Source organism: Octopus bimaculoides, chromosome 2 (genome assembly GCF_001194135.2).
Source record: "Octopus bimaculoides isolate UCB-OBI-ISO-001 chromosome 2, ASM119413v2, whole genome shotgun sequence".
NCBI lineage: Eukaryota > Metazoa > Mollusca > Cephalopoda > Octopoda > Octopodidae > Octopus > Octopus bimaculoides.
This window is the reverse complement of record NC_068982.1, coordinates 68,303,018-68,309,918: the sequence shown is the minus strand read 5'-3', so window position 1 is coordinate 68,309,918 and position 6,901 is coordinate 68,303,018. Positions and strand designations below refer to the sequence as shown.

At 38.0% G+C, this 6,901-nt stretch overlaps 1 protein-coding gene across 4 annotated transcripts in view; it reads right to left on the bottom strand.

Annotated features, from left to right (window-relative positions):
- LOC106879516 (transmembrane protein 45B) overlaps positions 1 to 6,901 on the bottom strand; it is an 89,525-nt gene that overhangs the window by 80,538 nt on the left and 2,086 nt on the right. For 2 of the 4 annotated variants that reach the window (XM_052978163.1, XM_052978161.1), the window contains exon 2: positions 4,974 to 6,029. The exons of the other annotated variants lie outside the window; for them this stretch is intronic. The gene's annotated coding sequence lies outside the window, so the exon portion shown is untranslated. The remainder of the gene's footprint in view (positions 1 to 4,973; positions 6,030 to 6,901) is intronic. 4 annotated transcript variants of the gene reach the window in all.

Below are 6,901 nucleotides of genomic sequence, written 5' to 3'. Positions count from 1 at the left end.
GTGAATATATGCATTATATATGTTAAATGTTAAAATAAGTTTATAATTTTATAGCATGTTTAAGAACAACAATGGAACTGTTAATGATAGTGTGACTATAACTAAGAGTAGAGCAAAATTTATTGTGAAGATCAAGAGTTAACTGGGACTTCACAGTACGTGTGTGAGTGTGTGTGTATATATATATATATATATATATATATATATATATGGGAGAATTTACGAAAAAAACAACAACAGACGAAGACAGGTGGTGTAAACAACAAAAGGATGTATTAGTTTAACGCTCGGGAATAGAGAAAGTCTTTAACGTTTCGAGCTACGCTCTTCAACAGAAAGAAATAAGGAGAAAAACAAGGAGAAAAAAAACTTAAATGTCGTGGTCAGTGATCTATCACACAGGGTTATTCAAAAAGAATGAACTGATTTCATTACGCAATATTTTAATACGGAAAAGCAATAGAAATCTCCAGCTAAATCACAAGTATTTACTTACAATCAACTTTTATTTTCTGTCTTACAAGTGTTCAATGTGGCCACCATCAATGTAATAAAAGAATTCCTCCCAGATGCATACCTGCTTGGTCTGAGAGATCTCCAGACCTCACCGTGTGATTTTTTTTCTTGTGGGAGTATGTAAAAGATTGTGTTTATGTTCCACCGCTACCCACTAACCTCGGTAACCTTAAACATTGAATAACAATAGTGATCAACTCAGTGGATCGTGATATGCTGATATGCTTTTGGGAGGAATTCTCTTATAGCATTGATGTTGCCTGTGCTGCAGGTGGTGGGGAAACTGAACACTTGTAAGACAGGAAATAAAAGTTGATTATGAGTAAATACTTGTGACTTAGCTGGAGTTTTCTATTGCTTTTCCCAATTAAAATATTGCACAATGAAATCAGTTCATTGTTTTTGAATAACCCTGTATATACTCTGTTCATGGATTTACTGTATGTATAGTATGACGTCTGTTTATCTTGCATGTACATGATACCCACATGCAAACAGTTAAAGAGGAGTGAAAGATAAGTTAATCTGCATAGATTATTAAAGATGACCACCATCTTCTTGATATATTTTCATCACCATCTTCTCTCTCTCTCAGTCTGTCTGTCAGTAAATCATGAACTCTGTTTCTGTCTCATCATAACCATCCTCAGTAGCAATAGCTTTTTCTCAGGTCTTATATGTAAACCAGACATGACAACACCTGACATACATTACATCTTTAACTTCTATTTTTATTGCTGATTTTATTGGTGATTTTACTGATGTTGGTGCCATGTAAAAAGTACCTGTTACACTCTGTAAAGTAGTCGGTATTACAAAGAGCATCCAACTGTAGAAACCATGCCAAAGCAGATGGCGGAACTTGGCACAGTCCTCTGGCACACCAGCTGCAGTTAAATCCTCCAACCCATACCAGCATGGAAAACAGATGAATGGTGACAGTGATGATGACAACATAAACAAGCCTTGATATAATGTGAGATGTGATGTAGTTTGAGGAGAAACTTTCTATCCAAGAAATGAGAAATGGACAGAGATAAGTGAACAACTAGGGAAGTTCTCCAACCAAGCACGATTGAAGAATTTACAGAGCCAAGTGCAACAACAGTGTTTTTTTTTTTCTGAAATTCTAAAGAATGAGTTAACACTAGTAAGAGATATAACAAGGTTGTTGATTTGGTTCTATGGAAACCATATTTTGGGTCACTGGAGGGAGACAGAGTTTCAAGGATATGCAAAAAGAATGCTTGATAACAACCCTCATTACTGTGTGGTGCATGAAAGAGAAAGAGAGAAATTAAAGATATTGGAGAATGTTAGTGTTGATAGCTGTTTCCATTATTTTAGAGATGTTAGAAGTGAATGAATTTGGATGATAGATGGCTGGGTCAGAGGGGTTACCTTTCTTGGGAATGAGACAGACCACAGTATGTTTCTAAATGTCAGGGTATATTCCCATAGTTAGTGACAGGTTAAAATGAGTCTGATGAATAAAGGAACAAGTTCAGGGATACAGCATTTGAGTTTAATGGAAAAGACATTGTTGATGGTTTTGTAAGTTTGAAGCAACTGAGAATATTTTTGCACTTGGCATTAGTGTATCTGAGATGAGTGTAATGAAGTGGAAGGGACTAAATATGGAGGGAAATTGATAAAGTGTGTGGAGTTGGATGCAAAGTAAGCAGCAGAAGTGGAGGTTTTCTCAGTAATGATGGCCCAGAGCAATTATTGTTGAGAAGAAAAGGGGAAAAAAAGGATCACAAAGTTGATGAAGATTCTGTTGTCAAAGGATCAGATGGGCTGGCAGCAGTTGGGAAGTGGGAAAGCATGTGTTCCATGGGATGCACAAAGGCATCTTTTGCAGACCAGGAAGTGATCATTTAAGGGTAGCATTGCTGGGTGAACATTACCCAGTTTTGCAGGAGAAAGTGCTGAGAGAAAAGAAGCCCCACAATACCAAGCATTGTAGGACTTACTTTTTGTCTGATCAGCTGTAGCACAGCACAAGCAAACAAATTGGGGGGGGGGGGACTTGGAACATTGAGTTTTGCTGTGTATAGGATTTGGAGGGACATGCCTAAAAGATGGAGAGGCTTAGAGGTGAGACATGCCTCATGAGTTACCTACTTAAATGCTTTCGATGGATCAAGAATGAAGCACTTGTGCTGTCATAGATGATTGGCATAAAACCTGTGAATCTCCAGCCAGTTGCCTGAGTTGGGAAGCCAAAGGGTTTGTTTGGGAAGAGGGCACCATGTAGTGTGTGATTGGGTATTTGTGATGAGGCAGAGGTCATATGAGCTGAGAGGTACAGTAGCTAGGTTTTGAGGTAAGAAAGACATCATGAGTGTTTAGGGTCTGTGTGCTAGGATGTGAGTAGGGGATGAAAGAAGTTGGTGTAAAGAGTTAAGATTAGTAAAAGATTTGGCTTCCACCTCAGCAGCATTGGTATGAGATGAAGGTGAAAGTCATGAGGAGTTGTGAGCACTGAAATCACTGAGGACAAAGACTTCACAGAGGGATGAAGTGAGATATGGTGAATGAAGAAGAAGAGGTTTCTTGAAAGAAAATTTTTTTATCACATTAACTGTTTTCTATACAGTTTATTTCAGCTGGTGTGGGATATTTTTGTAAATTTAAACATTTGCATAAAGGTGCATATATGGCTGTGTTGTTAAGAAATTCATTTCCAAACCAACCAGCTTTAGGTTCAGTCTTACAATCTGGCACCTTGGGTAAGTGTCTTCTACAGCCCCGAGCCAACTGAAGCCTTACAAGAAAATTTAGTACAAGGAAGCCCACTGTATGTGTGTTTGCATGTATGTGTGTGTGTGTGTGTGTGTGTGTGTGTGTGTGTGTGTGTGTGAGACAGTGAGTTTGTTTATATTTGAACTTCACAAATTGCTGAGCTATTGGCAGTGATGATGTCATTTCCTTGTCAACAAACTGTTCATTGGCTATGCATGTTCAAAGTCATATGAAATAAGAAATCCTATACTTGAAAACAGAAAATGACTAGCAACAAGAAATGCATCTGGCTGAAAAAGCAATGTCTCCATAATATTTCTATTTAACTCATGGTAGCATGGAAAATGGATGTAAAAACAAATGAATTGAAATTTATGCGTCTTGCTCCAGTGACATGTTACACACACACACACACACACACACACACACACACACACACACACACACGGTACATCAGCTAATTAGGAACAAAAGTTTTGAAAACAATAGGTGGTTCAAATTTTAACTAAATATCCTCTTTTTTTAAGCTCCAACGTGGAAGCTTCAAATCTAATGCAGATAACAAGAAGACGTATCATTCTCATTGCCTTAGCTGCTAACCACATTGATTCAGAGATTGTAACCTCCTTAAAAGTCATCAGGTCCTTTGTGTTTAAGACAGGAAAGAGGTCCTGGCCCTGGCCTCAGGCAAGAACGTGTCTTCCACTGCCATAAGGGAAAAAAAAAAAATTCTTGATGGTCAAACATTCTCAGAAAAGACAAGTTTGTCCAGCAAATTCATCATGAATGAGAAACCCAAGAAATCAGTAAAGACCATTGCCAATCATCTCCATGTGTTGGCGACAATGATTAGACATGTGGTGCACAAAGACATCAGGTACAAATCCTGTGTTATGAGAAGAGAGCAGATCATGTCCAATAAAACCTGGAAGACATATGTGATCCAGTTGAGTGCATGCTGAACAAACTCAAGCACCACAAGGAGCCAGACGTGCTCTGGTTTGTCTCAGATGAGAACTTTGTTCAAAATAAAAAAAGTGAATAGGAGAAATGACAGATAGCTGTGCACAAAGCCCACTGAAGTCCCTACTGTTGTGCACACCAAGTTCCAATCATCTTAGGGATTGTGAGCAATGAAGGCCATGTCATGCTTCCTCATTTTTTTTTCCAGAAGGTCTTAGGGTCAATGTGGCAGCCTACATTAAGAGAAAGATGGTTGTCAAGCCCTGAATTGAGAAAATTGTTTGGGGGAGGTGTACATATTCCAGCTAGACACTACTTCCTTTCACACAACCTGGACAACCCACGAGTGAATGATTGAAAAATTTCGTGATTTGACTCCTGTATGAATGAGTGCTCAGGGCATGTTGTAATGTATATGGTCTAACTTAATTTTTATCTCACAACACTAGTTTCATACCACTGTAATATAATTTGAAAATAGCAGTGATATGAAACTCAAGCTGCAAGATAAATATTCAGTGGTGATAAACTCTGTGTGTGTGTATACATACAGGAGGCACAAGTTTTAACAAATGTGTTTTCTTTCTTTTTGTGTTCACTGCTTTCATTAAACACGCACACTCATCTCTCTCATATTCATATTATATATATATATATACACACACACACACACAAGGGTTGGCTGAAAAGTTCATAGGCTGACTAGGATACTCTCATAGAAAATGGCCAAATAAAGTTTATTTTACCACAAAGTTGCCCTTGCTGCCCATACACTTCTTCCATTGGTGTTACAGTGCTGATCCCATTGGTGAACAAGCTTTCATCCTGTTGATCAAAGAAGTAATTACCATATACTAGTTCCCAGCCAAGCATTTTTGTACGTTGGGGAATAGACGATAGACAGATGGGGCCGAATCAAAAGAATAGGGAAATTGATGAACCAGTTCAAAGCCACAGCCATGCACAGCAGCCGTTGAAACCAAGGACTTGTATGCTGGAGCATTGTCCTCATGATACAAGACCCTTTCATCAGTTTTCCTGGACGTTTGTTACTCACAGCCTTTCGTAATTTGCCTCAGCAAGTTGGCACAGTACTCTCCATTGATGGTGTGGCCCTTTTGAAAATAGTCAATAAGCATAATGCTTTTGGCATCCCAAAAAACTAAGGCATCACCTTCCCTGTGGATGAAACGTCCATGGCCTTCTTTGGAGCAGTTGAGAAGTGTTTCCACTACATGGATTGTCTCTTTCTCTCTGGCTTAGAAAATGTTCATCCTGGCTTAGAGAATGTTTAAGGAAACCAGCTAGTTCTACTTCAAACAATGTCAGATTTTCCTGTGATATGATCAGCTTGTTGCGTTTTTGATCAGGTGTCAGAATAGTGGCACCCACTGAGAAGAAACCTTTGTCATGCCAAGTTCATTATACAGAATATTCTTAACTCTCTCATGAGATATGCTAATAGCATTGGCTTATTTGGTTTATAGTTAATCAACTGTCATCCATCACCATGTGGTGAATGCAATTGATGTTTTCCTTGGTGTTGACAGTTGCAGGATGTGCAGATCTTGGGTCAACTTCAAGACTCTCCCTTCCCCTCCTAAATTCAGCTGTCGACTTTTGCAATGTTGATAAAGCTGGTTCGTCATCCTCTAATGTGGCAACCATGTCAACATGAATGTCTTTGGGGGATAAAGCCTTTTACTGCAGGTACTTGATAACACCATGATGCCCAAATTTTGTCGATTTTCAAGAAAAGTTGCTACTAGTTACTTTTTTTGAACAGTCAGATGTCTGTTCACCTGGAAAGAAACAATGCAGTTATTAATAAGAAGGGCTGAAAGTAATGCATACAGGCTTTCACAGTTCAAGCATAACTTCTTCATAGTCAGTCTATAAACTTTTCAGTCCATCCTCATATATATGTGTGTGTGTGAAAACAGGAGATTGGAAAAAAATTGGGGTATTATTTATTTGCCATTACAAGTGTTTCGTTTGCTAATAAGAATTACAAAATTGTACATGGGAAAACATGTAAGTTATTTCCTATTAGAAATTCTTCAGACAGAATCAAATAATACAAATTTGCATGAGATAGGATTCCTGGAAACAACAATCAAATCGACATGACAATACTGAAGATTGGCAACAAGAAAGGCATCCAGCAGTAGAAAACTTATTGTGACCAACTGCATCTACCCCAAGCAAGCATGGAATAGTGGACGTTAAAAAAAAATTACGATACTGATACACACACACACACACACACACACACATATATATATATATCAGGTGGGTGGGTCAAGTATTTGTGTGTGTTCTTGAAAGAGAAAGACGAAGGAGCTATTTCCTCAAGAGTAGCTTACACTCATTTTGGAATTTTTAAATTCAAGTAGTGTATATTTTTTTATGAGAGAAATTACAAACAAAAATGATATATTTCTGAGTTGAGCCAAACTCGCCGTCTTTTAGGGACAACTTCTTATAACAGGGCTCCCAATTTATATTGCCGTTGGGTGGGGGGATTTGCATGAAAGTCACACAACCCTATTGCGCTTTTCTATTGATATTGGAAGAAAGCAATGTGATCTAAATGTTTTTTTATCGATCCTATAAACATGTTCAGTAATTTACCAAATTTAATTTCTAAGTATTTTATCAACAACAAAAGGAA